Consider the following 20,463-nt stretch of genomic DNA (forward strand, 5'->3'; position numbering starts at 1 on the left):
TTAAAACCACTGAATTCCAAGGAAGTTTATTACAACAATAAATAACCAGGACCCCTTCCCACTCTATTGTTGATATCATTTGGGATTGTAGTTTCAGATTTTATTTAGAACTTTAAAAAATGGTGATTTTTTTCAGACAGTTTTACTAATTTATTTCTGTCATGTGCGTCCATGTGAAGAGACCACCAAACAGGCTTTGTGTGATCAACAAGGCTGTTTATTTCACCTGGGTGCAGGTGGGCTGAGTCCAAAAAGAGAGTCAGCGAAGGGAGATAAGGGTGGGGCCGTTTTATAGGATTTGGGTAGGTAAAGGAAAATTACAGTCAAAGGGGGTTTGTTCTCTGGCGGGTAGGAGTGGGGGTTACAAGGTGCTCAGTGGGGGAGCCTTTTGAGCCAGGATGAGCCAGGAAAAGGAATTTCACAAGATAATGTCATCGCTTAAGGCAAGGACCGGCCATTTTCACTTCTTTTGTGGTGGAATGTCATTGGTTAAGGTGAGGCAGGGCATTTGCACTTCTTTTGTGATTCTTCGGTTACTTCAGGCCATCTGGACATATACGTGCAAGTCACAGGGGATGCGATGGCTTGGCTTGGGCTCAGAGTCCTGACATTCCTGCCTTCTTATATTAATAAGAAAAATAAAACAAAATAGTGTTGAAAATTAGGCGGCAAAAATTTTTGGGGGGGTATGGAGAGAGAATGGGCGATGTTTCTCAGGGCTGCTTCAAGCGGGATTAGGGGTGGCGTGGGAACCTAGAGTGGGAGAGATTAAGCTGAACGGAGATTTTGTGGTAAGGGGTGATATTGTGGGGTCATTTGAAGAAACATTTGTCATATTGAACGATTGGTGATGGCCTGGATGCGGTTTTGTATGAATTGAAAAACTAAATGGAAGACACAAGGGAAGAGAAGGAGAGAAAACAGCTACTAAAGGACTAAGAATTGGGAGGACCTAGGACATCTAATTAGAGAGTGCCCAAGGAGGCTCAGCATAGCCTTGCCAGCAAAGATTATAGACAGAAGACAGTAGGGATGAAAGTTTTTTGGGGTGCAGTCCAAGTTGGTCTGGTGTCTGGAATGAGACTGGGACCTAATAAAAAGGAGTGTCCATAGGAGCTCAAATGGGCTGGAACCTGTAGCATTCCGAGGACAGGCCTGAATTCTGAGAAGGGAAAGTGGTAAAAGTATTGTCTAGTCCTTTTTAAGTTGGTGACTGAGCTCGGTGAGGTGTGTTTTTAAAAGACTATTAGTCTGTTCTACCTTTCCTGAAGATTGAGGACGGTAAAGGATATAAAGGTTTCACTGAATACTAAGAGCCTGAGAAACTGCTTGGGTGATTTGACTATTAAAGGCTGGTCTGTTATCAGACTGTATAGAGGTAGGAAGGCCAAACCAAGGAATTATGTCTGAAATGACCGCAGTGGCCTTCTCAGACCCTGTGAGAAAGGCCTCTACCCATCCAGTGAAAGCGTCTACCCAGACTAAGAGGTATTTTAGTTTTCTGACTTGGGGCATGTGAGTAAAGTCAATTTGCCGGTCCTGGGCAGGGGCAAATCCTCGAACTTGATGTGTAGGAAAGGGAGGGGGCCTGAACAATCCCTGAGGGGTAGTAGAATAGCAGATGGAACACTGAGAAGTGATCTCCGTGAGGACAGATTTCCATGACAGAGAGGAAATGAGAGGTTCTAAGAGACAGGCTAGCGGCTTGTAACCTACGTGGAAGAGGTTATGAAATGACGACAGAATAGAATGGACCTGTGAGGCTGGAAGGAGATAATTTCCTTGGTCTAAGAACTGTTTGCCTTGTGTGGGAAGGGATTAATAGGTGGAAGTTTCAGCGGCGGGGGGAAGCGGGGGTAGGTGGGAGTGGCCGATGTGAAGGAGGAAAACTGCCATGAGGATAGAAGTTGGAAGCTAGCTGCTTTTTTAGCTAACTTATCAGTAAAAGCATTGTCCTGAGCAACAGTTGGGGGAAGAAAATAGATTTGGGAAGTTTGAGAACTGTAGAGAATTGAGCATAGTTTGTGATTTTTTTAGGGCCTCTAACAGTGTTAAAGCAGTGGCAGCCGCTGCGCGCAGACATGAGGGCTAGGCTAAAACAGTAAGGTCGTTTGGACAGAAAGGCTATAGGACATGGTGCCGGCTCTTGTGTAAGAATTCTGACCGCACTAACCATGCCTAGGAAGGAAAGGAGTTGTTGTTTTGTAGAAGGGATTGGAGTTTGGGAGATTAGCCGGACATGATCAGCAGGGAGAGTAAGTGTGTATTTATGAGAATTATGCAGAGATAGGTAACAGATGAGGAAGAAATTTGGGCTTGACTGAAGTAATGGGGGCTGTCCGTGAGGCCTTGCAGCAGTATAGCCTAGGTAATTTGCTGAGCCTGATGGGTGTCGGGGTCAGTCCAAGTGAAAGTGAAGAGACGCTGGAATGAAGGATGCAAAGGAATAGTGAAAAAAGCATCTTTAAGATCAAGAACGGAATAGTGAGTTGTGGAGGAAGATATTGAGGACAAAAGAGTGTATGGGTTGGGCACCACAGGGTGGATAGGCAAAACAATTTGGTTGATAAGGCGCAGATCTTGGACTAATCTGTAAGACTTGTCCGGTTTTAGGACAGGTAAAATGGGGAAATTGTAAGGAGAGTTTATAGGCTTTAAAAGGCCATGCTGTAGCAGGCGAGTGATAACAGGCTTTAATCCTTTTAAAGTGTGCTGTGGGATGGGATATTGGCATTGAGCAGAGTAAGGGTGATTGGGTTTTAATGAGATGGTAAGGGATGCATGATCAGGTGCCAAGGAGAGATATCCTATACTTGTGGTTTAAGGTGGGGGGATACAAGAGGAGGATGCGAAGGAGGCTTTGAACTGGGGGAAAAGGCAGCAATGAGGTGTGGCTGTGGCCCAGGAATAGTCAGGAAAGCAGATAATTTAAAATGTCTTGACCTAATAAGGGAGCTGGGCAGGTGGGGATAACTAAAAAGGAGTGCATAAAAGAATGTTGTCCAAATTGGCACCAGAGTTGGGGAGTTTTAAGAGGTTTAGCAGCCTGGCCGTCAATACCCACAACAGTTATGGAGGCAAGGGAAACAGGCCCTTGAAAAGAAGGTAATGTGGAGTGGGTAGCCTCCGTATTGATTAAGAAGGGGATAGACTTACCTTCCACTGTAAGAGTTACCCAAAGCATCTGTACTGGTCCAGGAGGCTTCCGAGGAGATGTGGCAGCATCAATCTTCAGCCACTAAGCCGAGAAGGTCTGGAAAGGAATCAGTCAGAGAGTCTTGGGCCAGAGCTCCAGGGGCTCTGGGAGTGGCTGCCAGGCGAGTTGGACAGTCCGATTTCCAGTGGGGTCCCGCACAGATGGGACACGGCTTAGGAGGAACCCCGGGCTGCGGGCATTCCTTGGCCCAGTGGCCAGATTTCCGGCACTTGTAGCAAGCTCCTGGGGGAGGAGGCTCTGGAGGCACCCATGGCAGCTGCAGTTCAGGCGTTTGGAGTTGTGTACAGGAGATGTGGCTGGGGTTTGTCTCACAGTGGAGGCAAGGAATTGCAACTCAGAAATAAGTTGCTACTTGGCTGCCTTTACTCTATTATTGTACACCTTGAAGGCGAGGTTCATTAAGTCCTGTTGTGGGGTTTGAGGGCTGGAATTTAATTTTTGGAGCTTTATTTAATGTTGGGAGCAGATTGGGTAATAAAATGCATATTAAGAATAAGACGGCCTTCTGACCTTTCAGGGTCTAGGGCTGAAAAGCGTCTCAGGGTTGCTGCTAAACAGGCCGTGAATTGGGCTAAGTTTTTCATATTTGATGAAAAAGAGCCTAAACGCTAACTGATTTGGGAGAGGTCAGATAAAGAAAAAAGAACATTAACCTTGACTATGCCTTTAGCTCTAGCTACTTTTTTAAGAGGAAATTTCTGGGCAGGTAGGGGAGGGCTAGTCATGGAACAAAACTGTAAGCCAGACCGGGTGTGAGGAGGGGGGGTGATAAAAGGACTATAGGGTGGGGGAGCAGAGGCTGAGGAAAAATTGGGACCTAGCTCAGCCTGGCAAAGAGGGGAGAGGTCAGATGGGTCTGTAGAAAGGAAGATTAGAAAGACTCAGCGACGCTTGGGGCTGGGGCTGAAGTGACAGGCGGGAGGGAAAGAAGGAAGATTTGGGACGAGTTGCATTGGGAACAGAGACTAGGGAGGGACCGATGTGTAAAAGAATGCCTGGATGTCAGTCACCTCAGACCCTTTTCCCATTTTACGACAATTATTTAGATCTTGTAGGATGGAGAAATTGAAAGTGCCGTTTTCTGGCTATTTAGAGCCATTGTCGAGTTTGTATTGGGGCCAAGCAGTGATGCAGAAGAAGATAAGGCATTTAGGTTTTAGGTCAGGTGTGAGTTGAAGAGGTTTTAAGTTCTTGAGAACACAGGCTAAGGGAGAAGAAGGAGGAATGAAGGGTGGAAGGTCACCCATAGTGAAGGAGGCAAGCCCAGAGAAAAGAGAGAGTAGAGATATGGAGGGAAGGAGTTCAGGGGTTCTTGCCCTCCAGAAAAGCGGGAAAGGGATCAGGGCATGGAACTAAGGGATTGGTGAGCAAAAATAAGAGGTCAGGGTGCAAAAATAAGAGGTCGGGGTGCTTGCCCCTCCCCCAGAAAGGAGAGAAGGGGTAGAGACAGGGAGGGTAGGGGTTGGGGTACTTGCCCCTCCCACAAGCGGGACTTGCCACTTAAGGTGAAGGACCAAGGCAGGCATCCCTGCAGCGTGGTCAGACACCTCTGACATGTGAGTGAGTAATCAGAGGTGTCCCTGCAATGATTAAACACCAAGGAAAGGCTGCCTTCACCAGTCTGTGACCAGCGCCAGCGTTTTGGGTCCACAGATAAAATGTGTCTCCTTTGTCTCTACCAGAAAATGAAAGGAATTGAAATTAAGAGAAGGGAGAGATTGAAGGGTGGTGCCAAGATTGAAAGGAGAAAGAGGTTGAGGGATAGTGAGAGAGGTTGGAGAAGAGAGTAAAAATGGGGCCGCTTACCCGATTTAAATTGGTGAGATGTTCCTTGGGCTGGTGGGTCTGAGGACCCCAGGTCGTAGGTGGATCTTTCTCACGGAGCAAAGAGCCGGAGGATAGGGGATTGATCTCCCAAGGGAGGTCCCCGATCCAAGTCACAGCACCAAAATGTCATGCGCATCCGTGTGAAGAGACCACCAAACAGGCTTTGTGTGAGCAACATGGCTGTTTATTTCACCTGGGTGCAGGTGGGCTGAGTCCAAAAAGAGAGTCAGCGAAGGGAGATGAGGGTGGGGCCGTTTTATAGGATTTGGGTAGGTAATGGAAAATTACAGTCAAAGGGGGCTGCTCTCTGGCGGGCAGGAGCGGGGGTTACAAGGTGCTCAGTGGGGGAGCCTTTTGAGCCAGGATGAGCCAGGAAAAGGAATTTCACAAGATAATATCATTGCTTAAGGCAAGGACTGGCCATTTTCACTTCTTTTGTGGTGGAATGTCATCAGTTAAGGCGGGGCAGGGCATTTGCACTTCTTTTGTGATTCTTCACTTGCTTCAGGCCATCTGGGTGTATATGTGCAAGTCACAGGGGATGCGATGGCTTGGCTTGGGCTCAGAGACCTGACAATTTCTACTTAATTACATTTTTTATTTTGAGATACTTGTAGATTCACACATGATTATACAGACAAATCTTGCGTATTCTTTACTCAGTTTCCCCAATGGCAACATCTTGCATAAATATAGTACAATATTACAAGTAGGAAATTGTCATTGATATAGTCAAGATACAGAAAATTTTCATCACCACAAAGGTCCCTCTTGTTGCCCTTTTATAGCTATGCCCACTTCATCTTCTGCCCTCATTCTCCTCATTAATCTCTGGAAACCACACTAACCTTATCCATGTTCATAATTGTGTCATTTCAAGAATTTTGTAAAAATGGAATCATATAGTTTGTAACCTTTTAGTACTGGCTTTTGTCACTGAGCATAATTCTCTAGAGATTCATCCAAGCTGTTGTGTGTAGCAATAGTTCATTCCTTTTCATTGCTGAATAGTGTCCCATGGTATGGATGTACTATGGTTTCTTTAGCCATTCATCCATTAAAGGACATCTACATTGGTTCTGTTTTGTAGCTATCATTAATAAAACAGTTACAGACATTCGTACGTGTATTTTTGTATGAAATGTCTTCATTTCTCTGGGACAATTGCTGGAACCTATGGTGGTTACATTTTTAAGTTATAAAAAAACTGCCATACTGTTTTCCAGAGTGGATGTATCATTTTATATTTCTATCAACAACATATGAGTGATCTAGTTTCTCTCCATTCTTGCAAGCATTTGTTGTTGCTGCTATTTAAAAAAAATTTATACGTTCCAATGGATATGTAGGGTATCTCATGGTGGTTTTTTTTTGTTTGTTTTTGTTTTGTTTTGTTTTTTTTTTTTTTGAGACGGAGTCTCGCTCTGTCGCCCGGACTGGAGTGCAGTGGCCAGATCTCAGCTCACTGCAAGCTCCGCCTCCCGGGTTTATGCCATTCTCCTGCCTCAGCCTCCAGAGTAGCTGGGACTACAGGCGCCCGCCACCTCGCCCGGCTAGTTTTTATATTTTTAGTAGAGACGGGGTTTCGCCGTGTTAGCCAGGATGGTCTCGATCTCCTGACCTCGTGATCCGCCCGTCTCGGCCTCCCAAAGTGCTGGGATTACAGGCTTGAGCCACCGCGCCCGGCCACTCTCATGGTGGTTTTAACTTGCGTTTTCTTAATGATTAATAATGTTGAACATCTTTTTATGTGCTTATTTGTTGTCTCTATATCTGAAAAGCAGATATCTCTTCATGTCTTTTTCCCATGTTCTAATTGGATTGTTTTCTTTGTTGTTTGAGTTTTAAGAATTTTATATATACTAGTCCTTTGATGGATAAGTGTTTTGTAAATATTTTCTCCCATTCTGCAGCTTGTCTTTTTAAAAATGTTTTATAGGGTCTTTTACAAAACAAAAGTTTTTAATTTTGGTGAAATCAAATGTATCAGTTTTTCCTTTTATAAATTATACTTTTGCTATGAAGTCTAAGAACTCCTTGTCTAGCAATAGATCCCCCCATTTTCTCTTAAAAGTGTTATAGCATAATGTTTTAGATTTAAATCTGTTTTCCATTTTCAGTTAATTTTGTAGAATGTGTGAGACTTAAGCCAATTTTTTTTCTCCCTATAGTTGTCCAATTGTTCTAGCAAAATTTGCTAAAAAGGCTGTATTTCTTCTATTCAATTGTTTTTACACTTTGTCAAATGCTGGTTGGGTATATTTGTGTGGATCTATTTCTGGTTTCACTATTCTGTTCCATTGATTGATGTGGCTATTCCTCTGCCCATGCCACATAGTCTTTTTTTTTTTTTTGACAAAGTCTCGCTCTGTGGCCCAGGCTAGAATGTCTGTGGCCTAGGCTGGAGTGCAGTGGTGCAATTTTGGCTCACTGCAACCTCTGTCTCCTGGGTTTAAGTGATTCTAGGGCCTCAGCCTCCCAAGTAGCTGGGATTACAGGCATACACCACCACACCTGGCTAATTTTTGTATTTTTAGTAGAGACGGAGTTGTACCATGTTGGCCAGGCAGTCTCAAACTCCTGGCTTCAAGTGATCCACCTGCTTCAGCCTACCAAAGTGCTAGGATTATAGGTGTGAGCCACTGCTCCTGGCCCCATGCCACACAATCTTAATAAGTCTATAATAAGTCTTAGAAATGAGTAATGATATCTCTGATTTAATTTTTTATTTTCAAAATTGTTTTAGAGATTCTAGTTTTTCTGCATTACCATGTACATTATAGATTATTCTTGTCTATATCTACAAAAATTCTTGGTGGAATTTTGATAAAAATTGTGGTAAACCTGTATATCATTCTGTGGAGAAATGACACCTTTGTTGAATTCTTCAGTCCATGAACATGGAAAGCATCTCTATTTATTTAGTTCTTTTTCAGTTTCTTTCACCAGCGTTTTGTAGTTTGTAGCATATAAATGAGTCGTGAACATGCTTTGTTACATTTACACTTAAGTATTTATTTTTTTAAGTTATTGCCACTGGTGTTGTATTTTAATTTCAATGTTCATGGGCTCATTGGTAGCATATAGAAATACAATAGAGTTTTGTATGCTAATCTTATATCTTGTGATCTTGCTAAGCTCACTTATTAGTTCTAAGAGGTGTTTGTTTGTTTGTTTGTTTTTGGAGAGTCCATGAGCTTTTCTGTGTAATCATGTTATCTGCAGATGGGGCTAGTTTATTTCTTCCCTTCCGATCTCTATGCTTTTTATTTCTCTTTCTTGATTCATTGCACTGGCTGGAACTTCCAGCATTATGTGGAGTAAGAGGGATGGGAGCAGACATCCTTGTCATGTTCTCAGTCTTGTGAGGAAAGCATTCTGTCTTTCACCATTAAGTATAACGATAGCTGTGTGTTCTCTGTAGGTGCTCTTTATCAGGTTGAGAAATTCCCGCTATTCCTATTTTTCTTTGAGGATTTTTTTTTCACTTGTGAATGGGTGTTACATTTTACTAACTTCTTTTTCTGCATCCATTGATACAATCATAAGATTTTTCTTCTTTAATTTGTTAATATTGTAGATGACATTGGTTAATTTTTAAACCAGCTTTGCATCTTTGGAATAAATTCTACTTGTCCATTGTCTTAGTCTATTCAGACTGCCATAATACAATACCTGAGATTAGATAATTTAGTAGAAATGTATTGTTCATAGTTCTAGGGTCTGGAAAGTCCAAGATCAAGACACTAACAGATTTGGTGTCTAGTGAGGGCCTGGTCTCTGCTTCCATAGATGGTGCCTTGTTGCATCCTCAGAATGACAGAAGGTCAAGGCTACTCCCATTAATCACTTTTATAAGGGCACTGATTCCATTCATGAGGGCTTTGCCTTCATGACTTAATCACCTCTCAAAAGGAGCCACCTCTTAATACCACCAAAATACAGATTAGCGTTCACTATAAATTTTGGAAGAACACATACCATAGAATCATAGTGTATAATTCTTTTTATATTTTACTACATTCTATTTGCTAATATTTTGTTAAGGACTTTTGCCTCTATATTCATGAGGAATATTCACCAGTGGGTTATTTTTTTGTGCTGTCTTTGTCTGGTTTTAATATCAGGGTCATAGTCGCTTCAGAAAATAAATTGAGAGGTGCTTGGTTTGCTTCTATTTTCTGGAAGAGATTTTGTAGAATAGGTGTTGATTCTTCTTTACTTATTTATTTTTTTAGACAGAGTTTCACTCTGTCACCCAGGCTGTAGTACAGTGGTGGGGCTACTGCTTACTGCAGCCTTGACCTCCTGGGTAAAAAGTCTTCCCACCTAAGCCTTCTGAGTAGCTGGGACTATAGGCATGCACCACCACACCTGGCTGAGTTTTGTATTTTTTTTTTTTTGAAGAGGTGGGGTTTCGCCTTGTTGCTCAGACTGGTCTTGAACTTCGGGGCTTAAGCTCAAAGAACCAGCTGTTTGTTTCATTGATTTTTTTTCAATCATTTTTCTGTTTCTGATTTCATTGATTTCTTACCTTTAAATTTTCTTTTTTTTGAGAAGCTCTTCATCCTTACAATTTCATTGATTTTCTAATTTTTTAATGGTTTCATAGTTTTCTTCCTTCTACTTATTTTGCTCTTCTTTTTATAGGTTTTTGAGATGAAAGCTTAGATTATTTTTATTTTTAATTTTTGTGGGGAAGCTTAGATTATCGATTTGAGTTTTTTTTTGTTTTGTTTTCTGTTATGTGTATGTGGTGCTATGAATTTCTGTTGCTTTGAATTCACTGGGCTTTTTGATTCTGTGAATAGTGTTTTTCATTGGTTCTGAAAATTTTAATTGTCTCTTTAAATACTGTCCCTGCCTTATTGTTTTCCTTCTTACCCTCAGAGATACCCGTTAAATACTTGTGGTATTCTTTATGTCCCTTACCTTTTTTCTGTATCAGCAATCTTTCTGTCACTCAGTCCTTCATTGTGAATCCCACTATTTTTCAGTATATTTATTGTTTTCTTCACCTGTGACTAATCTGCTATTAAACCAATTCATCTGCTGAGTTTTAAATTTTGGTATTTTATTACTTTTTTTCTAAAAGTTCCATTTGATTCTTTTCAAAAACTGTTTTATACTTTAACTTGTAAAAGTATTAGTCAGTTCATAGTTTCTCCTTCCTTTCAGATGTTATTAATTTTTTAAAAAAATTTAAATATAGTTAATATAGTTAATTTATGTAATTCTAAGACTTGAAAAGTCTTTGCAGTTCTGTTTTGGTGGTCTGTATTCTGCCAGATATTTCTTATGACATCCACTTTCTTTGTGTGTCTGGTTATTTTTGGCTTAGTTTTGGACACATTTTTTGATGTCTAATATGAAATTGGCTTTTTGTTCCCCCAAAAATAGTTTATATTTGATTCTGCAAGGTATCTAGAGGCACTACCAGTTTAAGACAACTTTAAACTAAATTTAAGGCTTGAAATTACCTGGAAAATACAGGATACTCAGGACAGTTTAATTGAGGTTGTGGTCTGTGCTAGGACTGGTCTATGTGGGGGGATCTTTAAAGTACAGATTATTTAAGGGGTGAATCTCCTATTAGGCTTTCTATTTTATGTGGTTTCTGGGAGTTGATTTTTTTCTTCCATTGCCAGGAGGCCACTAAAATGAAAATCCAGTGTTTTTAGGGTGGATAACTACTCTCAGAGGAAAAGAAGCTTCTGTCTTAATTTGTGCTTCTGGGACCCTGACTTCTCTTCATGGCGGGTCTGGTATTTTCTTCCTATCTTGTCATTGTTTTGATTCTTTTAAAATACATTGTATATATTCTATCTATATATTTTATCACATTAAAATATTTTTTAGCTTAAATGACAGAGATTTATTGGCTCATCGTTCTGGAGTCTAGAAGTCAGAGGAGATTAAGGTGCCAGCAAGGTAGGTTCCTTCTGAGGGTCCTGAGGGAGAATTTGTTCCATGCCTCTCCCTAGCTTCTGGTGCTTTACTGGCAATATTTGGTGTTCTCTGGCTTATAGAAACAAAGAAACAAAAAAGAGGTTTCTTTTACACCAAAAGAATTTCTCCAAATAACTTGACTCAGCATTTCAGAAAACAGGATGGGCTTTGGTAAGACAGTAAATGTCAGAGAACCTATACATTCTGGCCAAAGATACCATCTTTTATTGCTTGTCTTTCTGGCTTTACTCCCTCTGAAGTCAGTAGGATTTTTTTTTCCCCGTTGGAAGTAGTAAATTCTGACATCCAAGTGTTGTTTTTCCTGAGAATGTGTCATTCTTTCAATCATTTATTCAATAAACACATGTTGAAAATCTATGCTAAGCCAGGTCCTATGCTAGGTACTGGGATACATGGAGAATAAAAATATGGATCCTAATCTGAAGTAATTTGCAATCTAGGTTGGAGAATTGGTATTAATCTGACAACCACATCAGCAAATTATCAATACTAAACATTGTTTAATACATGGAGTAGCCCTGTCATTAGAGCTATAATGGCCAAGTACAAGGTGCCATATAAACATTTAACTGGGATATTTAACCCAGGGGTGAGAGAAGTTTTCTCCAAGATAAAGCTCTTGAGCTGAGATCCAAAGAATGAATTGGCATTAACTAGAAGGAGATGAATAGGATAAGACCAATAAGGCTGTGTGGAAAACCTGTGCAAAGGCCCTGTGGTGGAAGGTGCTCTGCATGTTAGAATTAGAAGATGTTAAAGCCAGTGGGGCTGGAACACACAGAGTGAGAGGGAAAGTGGTTTATGGTAATTCTGGAGATGTCAGAGGCCGCGTAGAGCAGGACTTAGAAACCAATTAAGAATTCTCTCCTGTACTTGAACTTATAGAAATGGGAGATCATTAAAAATTTTTAATTGGGTCCGAGTGTGTGTGTGTGTGTGTGTGTGTGTGTGTGTGTGTGTGTAGAGGCTGCCCTTGCTCCTGCATTTACATAAAGAATTAAATGCATGAGCTATCTTGTAAGATGCTATGTGGAACAGGGCATTTGTGGTCAGTCGATGAGTATGTAGGTGATACTTCAAGAATATGTCTTTGGCCAGGTGTGGTGGACCACACCTGTAATCCCAGTGCTTTGGCAGGCCAGGGTAAGATTGCTTGAGGCCAGGAGTTCAAGACAAGCCTGAACAACAAAGCAAGACCTTATCTCAATTACAAAATGTATATAAGAAGGACATTTCTCCAATATCACCTTTCAGGAACACATATCCTGAAAGTGGGATATGGCATTTCTAGTTTTATCACTTCTAACCTGCTTTTCATTTGAGCATATATGGTTTCAGCAATATCTAGGCCTAAGAACATTCTGAAGGTCTCTGTTTTCTGGTGTGGTCCAATATACCTTCTTTCTTCCCTGAAACATCCTCTACCCGAACCACATTAGTTGGTGTTGTCTATTCTGCCCTTCTAACTGTACGAGTATTACCGGAGAAGATTTGTGAAAGGTTTTTCTTTCTCAAAGTTACCCCTACAAACGCTAATCAAAGTAGAATCCAAGCAACTTTATTCCCTAATGCCAGGGCATCTTTTCCATTTGATGGTCAACAGGGCCCCCTACTGGGAGAAACGGCTCAAGTACATAAATACCAACACAAACAGCAAGCGTTCTGTAACATTTGGTTCTTCAGGCAGCCAGTTTTTAATGTAATTACGTGCCGTAGCTGAGACACCTACTCATTATTTTTTGTGATAACTCTGACATGTAGTTACAAAAGATTAGCTTTTCATTTGGCAAATTTTCCAATTACTCAGTGTTGAGGAGTCATTGTAACAATTAATACAAATCACAAATGTATAGTCTTAAAATAGAATTGATGTCAAGAAATAATTTGCTATGTTTCAAGAAGACTAACATTTAAATTCTTCAGGATACTGAGCTTTCTGTTTTGTTCCTAGAATTTCCAAGGGAGGACACTCCACAGTGTCATCAGAAATGAATTCTTTGCTTCTAATAATCCAATAGGTTCTTATATTTGATAATAATCTCTCCCTTAAAAAAACTCCTGCTAGAATGGTTCTAAATTTACAGAAAACTTACAAAGACAGTACAGAGAGTTCCTACATTTCCATCACTCAGTTTTTCCTCTTGCTAACACCTGACATTACCATGGTACATTTGTCCTAACTAAGGAATCAACATTGGTACATTAACTAAACTCCAGAGTTTACTCAGATTTCATTGTCATTGTAACTTTTCCCCAATGTCCTTTTTCTGTTCCAGGATTTCACCGAAGATATCACATTACGTTTAATTACCTTGTCTTATTGGGGTCCTCTGGTCTCTGACAGTTTCTGTGACTTGTCTTGTTTTTGATGACCTTAGCAGATTTTGAGGAATACTTGTCATGTATTTTGTAGAATGTTCCTCAGTGTGGAGTTGTCTGGTGTTTTCATCATGGTTCTTCTAGGATTATGTTATGGGTTTTTGGGAGGAAAACCCCAGCAACATTCTCATCACATCATATCAAGGCTACATACTTATGTATGTATCATTGTTGACGGTAACTTTGACAATCTGGCTGAGATAGTGTTTATTATATATCTCTACTGCAAAGGTGCTTTGTCGTTGTTGTGGTTTTTTTTTTTTTGGATTCTTGCTCTGGGCTCAGGCTAGAGTGCAGTGGTGTGATCATGGCTTCCTGTATCCTCAAACTCTTGGGCTCAAGTGATCCTCCTGAGTAGCTGGGACTGCAGGTGCGTGCCATCACACCAGCTATTTTATTTTATTATTATTTTTGTAGAGACAGGGTCTTGCTATGTTGCTTAGGCTGGTCTCAAACTCCTGGCTGCAAGCAATCCTCCTGTCTGGGCCTCCCAAAGTGCTGGGATTACAGGCATGAGCCACCACACCAGACTTTTTTTTTTTAATTTAAATTTAAATATCTTTCACCTTATTTTACAGAGATAAAGACGGAAACCTGTCAACTTGTTTTTTCAGATGAGGGAGGATAATATATTATGGTGGTGAAGAGCAGCTTTTAGGAGACAGAAAACTTGGGTTAATGAGCAGTTTTGCCACTTACTGGCTGTGTGATTTGGGCAAGCTACTTCCTAAGCTTCATGATCAGAATTTGTAAAATGGGATACTAATAGTACTTTCTTCAGAGGGTTATGGTAAGGGCCAAATGATATGCATGCAAAGCATTTCCCAGTGCCTGCTGCATAGTAAGCACACAAATGTTCACTATGATTACACATGTTAATATGACAGCGTGATGATAAGCACTATGCATTTATTTTAGTGTCACTGTTACTCTTCAGAGTCAGTAGCAGCAAGTCCTCAGCAGGCAATTCTTCCCATTAATATGCCAGCCTGGACTTGGTGTTTTGGGCTAAAAGGTTGAACCTCAAGCATCCATTCAGTTACTAGTTTAACGATGTTCCCTGAGCTCCTTCTAGGTCCTGAGGATATGTGGTTAAACCAGCAAACACAGTGTGGATGCAGCCCTGGGAGTCAGGTGGAGAGTGTCCAGATAGAAGTGAGTGGGAGATAGAGGTCAGGGTTGGTTCCTATGGGACCCTGTGGGTAAAGTATAAGGACAAGCTTGATTATTTCTTCTCTAGTCTCAAGCCATCAAACATTTTTAGGTGAAATTTAGTCTCCTCCAAGTTCATTGACATAAGATCAAAGTAGCTCAACCAAATAAATGATTTCACTTGTCCCTGCTTTCCTACTCTGATTTTAGTAGTTGTGCTATTGAGCTCTGAATGGAATGGTGGTTTTCAAACTTTAGGGTGAGGCCAGGCATGGTGGCTCATGCCTATAAACCCAGCACTTTGGGAGCGTGAGGTGGGAGGATTGCTTGAGGCCAGGAGTTTGACACCAGCCTGTACAGTGGGACCCTGTCTCTAAAAAACAAAATTAAATTAAAAATTAGTTGGGCATTGTGGTATGGGTCTATAGTCCCAGCTACTTGGGAGGCTAAGGCAGGAGGATCACCTGAGCCCAGGAGTTTGAGGCTGTGGTGATCTATAATCGTGCCACTGCACTCCAGCATGGGCGAAAGACTGAGACGCTGTCTCTAAAAACAGTAACACCTTCAAGGTGCATTAGAATCACCTGTAGGTTCTCTAGAACACTTTCCCTATATCTTGTAACAAGTTTTTCTCATATCACCAATCTTTCTGCACCCTCTTCCTCACTGTGATTTGTTTCCTTATGTATCTTGAGCTTTTGATGGTGAGTTTATATTCCTTCAAACTTGATTTGTGAGAATTCCTTTGAGACCTGGTTTAAAGAGTATTCCTCTAGTGAGGATATATGTATTCATTTCCACTAAACACTGAGTGTGACCACCAGTTTGCAATAACTTTAAATTTGTACTTTGGGATTTTAGGTCATATGAGTACTTGGACTCTGATACATGGCCCATGAGAAGGCTTGTCTGTGGTTGAGGCATCTCGGGGTGTTGGGGGAGACTTTATCTTTTTCCCTTTTTAACTAGAACCAAGGCTAACACTGGTAAACACTTATATCAATTCCTTCTGGTATGCATATGTATTTTTTTCTAGTTTACCCACTAAGGGTGTCAACTGTTTTGGGTACTGGCTTTGTGCTGGAGTCTCTGGTTCTGAGCCTGAGCTTTGTCTCTGAGCTGCTCCTGTAGGGGCAGCATACGCCCATCTTGTGGCCTGTTTTGTGTGGCCTTTCAGCTAAGAATGGCTTTTACATTTTTAAACTGTTGCTAAGAAACAACAACAATGAAGTAAGTGACAAATCATATGTGGCCCACAAAGCCCAAAATATTATCTTTAAAATTGTATCTTTACAGAAAGATATTGCGGAACCCTAGATCGTGAGAACTAAACGTAGGCACCCAGGGCAAATTCTGTTTCTGATGGTCCTGTTCCCCTCTGAATAGACTAGTAGTTTCTTATCCTTTCTGGTGTCCAAGAATTTCTCTGACATTCCTATCAGCTTAGCTCTTGTCTTAAAGGAGGTTTTAATATTTGATCCATTGTTTTTAGGGGTTCTCTACTTAGAAGGTTCCTCTGGACATTGAGCACCTCATAATATATGAAAAAGAATCCCCACCCTTTACTTCCTGTCGAGCAAGTCTCGGTGCCACAGCAGGGACTCTAAGAAGGGAAGGTGTTCTTATGCACTGGCCTGTGAGCCAGTGTTGGGAAGGATGATATAATTGAAACGGGAGAATTCCCTTGCACCCCTTCTCAAGACGTGTGACAGGAGCGCGGCTCTGTTTGGTGAGTTCAAACCCCTTTTATGGGAGGGGGATCATGCAGACGGTAGGTGCAGGAACCGGAGTGACTGCTTCGGGGCTCTGGCCCCATGGCAGTGTCTAGGGGTGGGTGCCTGCGACTCCCAAAGCCCAGGTGGGTGCATGTTACAGTGTGCTCTTTTAGTCTTGCCCTTCGTGGATGGCTTAAGGGTTAACCAGGTCAGTGGGCCTTCTGCCTTTTTGCAAGGGCAGGGAGCCAGCATGACAGCTTTCTGTATCCTGAGCTCTTGTCCAGCCATCCCAAAAAATTGGGTCACACACGAACTTGAAGGATGAATGTGGGAGTTTTATTCAGTGGTGGAGATGGCTCTCAGTGGAATGGATCGGGAGCTGGACAGGAGATGGAGGGGGAAGATGATCTTTCCTTGGAGTTTGACTGTCTAGCTGCTGATTCTCTGATCATCCCCAGCCAAACTTCTCCTGATGTTCCTTCTCTTCTCTCCCAGCCTAGGGTTTGGGGTTTATATGGGTAGAGGACAGGGGGCGTGGTTGGCCAGAAGGCAACTTTGGGTGCAAAAACAGGACTGTCTGTCCTTATTTAGGGCCACAGGTATTCAGGCTTGAGGGTGGTACCTTTGCTGGGGAAATCACTCTCTTCTATCCAGTATTTCCATGACTAATTATATTTTGAAGGGGTGAGTCTAGAAAATAACACACATTGGGATCTCAAAATAATGAGCTTCCTTGCACAGCTAAAATTAGCATTCAGTGGGGACTCACCTCATGGGTAGTGTGTGTGTGTGTGTGTGTGTGTGTGTGTGTGTGTGTGTTTGCAGGTGTCCCTGCTTATATATGATGGTTGCATCATTCTGTTCTACTTCCAGACTACACTTGTTCCTGTTCAGGGAGTGTTTCCTGATTATACATAATCTTCCTATAGATAAATCTTTCATTTTTCTTTCTTCTTCTTTTTTTTTATTTATAGAGACAGGGTCTTGCTCTGTCACCCAGGGTACAGTGGTGTGATCATAGCTCATTGCAGCTTTGACATCCCTGGCTCGCCTCAAGCCATCCTCCAGCCTCAGCCTCCTGAGTAGATGAGACTACAAGTCCATGCCACCATGCCTGGATAATTTTTTAACGTTTTGCTAGCGACAGGGCTCTCACTTTGTTGCCCAGGCTGGTCTCAAACTGCTAGCCTCAAGCAACCCTCCTGCCTTGGCCTCCCGAAGTGTTGGGATTACAGACACGAGCCACCATGCCCAGCAGCTTTTCTTGCTTTCCATTCCTGACATTTTTGAGTGGTCAGGAGGTGCTTACCCGTTTATGAAAGCAGCATGGTGCTGCCCAAAGAACTCTGGCAGTGGAGCCAGGAAAACCCAAGTTCTAGTCCTGAGTCTATTCCTCATTCATGTCCTCCCTTTTCTCCTCCTCCTTTTTGTTTCAAACAAAGGAGATAAAGAAGAGGGAAAGAAAATGTGATAAGAGGCAAATGGACTACCTTTAACTTTCCCTATCATAAAGGAAGCTCTGTGAGTCAGGTCCCGTGTGTGTTTGGGTCCTGGCATTATACCGCAATCTCAGGTAAAGGTCTCCTGAAATTAGACTTAACTGGGAGTTTTGCTGGCATAAAAAACATCAGGTCCAGGCCCAGAGTGATGTAATTTTATTCTCAGGTCTAACTCTTTTGTGTTCTTACATTCTCAAATTCACTTCTCTGCTCTCACATTTATTTATAGACATGGATACCATTGCCAAAGCTCTGAATTATGTTTTTCTCCTTAGAGATTTGAGACCCTTGGCTCCCATTAGATCTATAATATCAATGACAGCTGTGTTGTGTATACAGCTCTCATAGCAACCAAGTGCAGTTGCCCGCCAATGAAACCTGGCTCTGCTTTCCCCCTTGCCTATTTAGTAAATGTCCTTAAGAACAAAGAAGGTGGGAATGTTAGAGGGAGGCACAGAGGGAGTGATTAGTTTAGGGGTTATGACTAATCAGGCATGTTTCCTTTAGGGGAGGGTGGGGCATGTCTTCCACAACAGGAAAGTCTGAAGAGATTGGGGCATTTAATTTGTACCTCCCTGTATGCCAGCAGATATAGGCTACCACTGGTTGGAGATTTAGGATGGCACCTTCTTTTGCTAGGGTGCTGTGACTGAAAGCCAACGAGGGGAGATGCAATCACAGTGAGCAGAGGGTCCCCCTGGTGTCTTTGGTGGCACGGTGGAAAGGTCGTTGTCCCTGATTCGTCTCACAGCCAAGAGCAAAGATTTATAGCGAGACTTGATGGAGGCTGTCTACTACCTGTGAGTGTGATGAAATAAGAGGTCAAGTTGCTTCTGTTGTTGAATCACTAAGAATGATGGAACTGGTATTTTAAAATGTCTCATAAAGAGGAGATCTCTCTCAGTCACCTGAATTTCTTAATTGGCATTCACTCTTCTATAGGTAGTAATTACCACAGAGCAAAAATAACTCATATTCTCCCCCCACCCTTTGTTCCCCAATTTGTTGCAATGCATTATTCAAGGAGATGAGTAGCACTACTAACACTGGCTTCTAAAGAATTATTAGACTTAGAAAAGAACTAGGCCAGGCACAGTGGCTCACACCTGTAATCCTAGCACTTTGGGAGGCTGAGGTGAGCAGATTACTAGAGGTCAGGAGTTCAAGACCAGCCTGGCTAACATGGTGAAACCCCTCTCTACTAAAATTCCAAAAAGTAGCCGGGTGTGGTGGTGGGAGCCTGTAATCCCAGCTCTTCCCTGGGAGGCTGAGTGCAGGAGAATTGCTTTTGAACTCAGGAGGTGGAGGTTGCAGTGAGCCGAGGTTGTGCCACTGCACTCCAGCCTGGGCAACAGAGCGAGGCTCCATCTCAAAAAAAACAAAAACAAAACAAAACAACAACAAAACCAGAACTATACTTCTGTGTCTTCTGAATGATAGTTTAGCTTACAGTCCTCTAAATGTAGGTATTAACAGAATAAGAGTTGAGTGGCAAAGCTGACCCAGCTGGCCCATTACAAAGCTCTGGGGAGCTTTCTTTTTCTTTTCTTTTCTTTTTTTTTTTTTTTTGCTACTTAATTTTATCAAAATCTAGGGTTGTAAACATTCCATTCTCAAAGGTATGAATATGCTGCATGATGTCTCAAAAGCCCACAGAGTGAAGTTTCTAGGTGGGATGGGGCCTCCGCCTTCAGGCACCGCATGATAGCAAGCCCGGCTGACGCCCAGTGCTCCCTGGCATGCGTGTGACTCTGGGAAGTGCCCAGTGATCTCTCCCCAGGTCATACCCACCTCAGGTGAAGCATGCCCCAGGCTAACACTGCCCACTGTGCATCACCTGACCTTCCCCTCGTCAACTAGGAGCAGGGACAAGAGAGGCAAGGGTCTGTGGAATATGCAAGATTTATAGGAAATGATGTCTAGCAGCTTTTTTTTTTTTTTTTTTTTCCTTTTAAAACTCCGAACACCAACATGTTCCACACAGTGGTCTCCAGTGTAGTATGGAAAAACATAACCCTTGAAAAAAGGGGGTTTTATTGTCAATCAGCTTCAGGAAAAGCTGAATTATAGAGTTAAATCAGTGACCTTACTGAATGAAGCCTTCTCAAAAGTTTTTAATAGTGGCCAGGCAGAGTGGCTCATGCCTGTAATCCCAGCACTCTGGAAGGCCAAGGTGAGAGGATCACTTGAGGCCAGGAATTAAAGACTAGCCCAGACAACAAAACGAGACCCTGTCTCTACCAAAAAAAAATAATAATAATAAAAAAATAAAAAAAAAAATAAAAAAGTTATTAATAGCTAATATGAATTGTATGAAGCCTTATGACAACTTAATTGAACTTGGGAGCCTGCTGTAAATTCTAACATATCCCATTCCACGAAACATTTTCTCATTTGGGGACCCCTGGTCTAGTGGAAAGATGATGGAAGTTGAAGTCGGGAGGGATGGTTTCCAGGTCCTGGGTAACAGCTTCATACCCACAGTCTGGGCAGATAAACATTGCAATAATGGAAGCATAAACAAAGTCTAAAGTGCCTTCTAATGTGGCATAGTCATGAATGTTCCCAACAATCCCCTTAGAATATCTTCCTGCCTACAAATTAAGCATAGACTGGCCCTGAGTAAAGCCTTCTGGGCACTAATGGTTTCCTTATCGACAGCAGCTCCAGGAGGCCATGGCACTCAATACTGTTTGCATTTTCT

At 42.0% G+C, this 20,463-nt stretch overlaps 1 protein-coding gene across 3 annotated transcripts in view; it reads left to right on the forward strand.

Moving 5' to 3' along the window:
- LOC117085953 (uncharacterized protein C11orf98-like) overlaps window positions 1–20,463 on the forward strand; it is a 135,777-nt gene that overhangs the window by 25,689 nt on the left and 89,625 nt on the right. The window lies entirely within an intron of this gene.

This window comes from Trachypithecus francoisi, unplaced genomic scaffold, assembly GCF_009764315.1.
Source record: "Trachypithecus francoisi isolate TF-2019V2 unplaced genomic scaffold, Tfra_2.0 Lachesis_group1, whole genome shotgun sequence".
Classification (NCBI taxonomy): Eukaryota; Metazoa; Chordata; class Mammalia; order Primates; family Cercopithecidae; genus Trachypithecus; species Trachypithecus francoisi.